The sequence below is a fragment of the Parus major genome, chromosome 9 (genome assembly GCF_001522545.3).
Source record: "Parus major isolate Abel chromosome 9, Parus_major1.1, whole genome shotgun sequence".
Classification (NCBI taxonomy): domain Eukaryota; kingdom Metazoa; phylum Chordata; class Aves; order Passeriformes; family Paridae; genus Parus; species Parus major.
In genome coordinates this window covers 23,492,982-23,493,502 of record NC_031778.1, presented here as the reverse complement: position 1 = coordinate 23,493,502, position 521 = coordinate 23,492,982, and positions in this window count along the sequence as shown.

Sequence of the window (521 nt, the reverse complement as noted above, 5' to 3'; positions counted from 1 at the left end):
CATTCTATTCCCTGATTTATTTATGATGATATTCCATTCTATTCCCTGATTTATTTATGATGATATTCCATTCTATTCCCTGATTTATTTATGATATTCCATTCTTGTCAATGATGTATTTATTATATTCCCTATTTATTCTCTTTCCTGCCTAATAAAATCAAAGTTGCCTCCAAAATTGTGGGGTTTTTTTGTCCCTTGGGATCCAACATGAATCTTTGGAAATATTTTGGATATTGCTGGCATGGGAACGCAATTCCCTGTAATTGGTGGGGTTTGAAATCCAAGTTTCCCTCTTGGAAAAACCTGGGATAGGGAAAATGTCCCTGCCCCTGGCAGGGGTTGGAATGGGATGGGATATTTTGGGATTTCCATCCCCAAAAAAAACCCCTTTTGGTGGCACCTCCAGCTTTTCCAGAGGCTGAGGAACAAATTCCACCCTCCTCCTCTTCCCAGGAAATCCAACAACTTCCCAACACTTCATCCAACTAAAACAAAAATCAAAATGCAGATGGAAATAA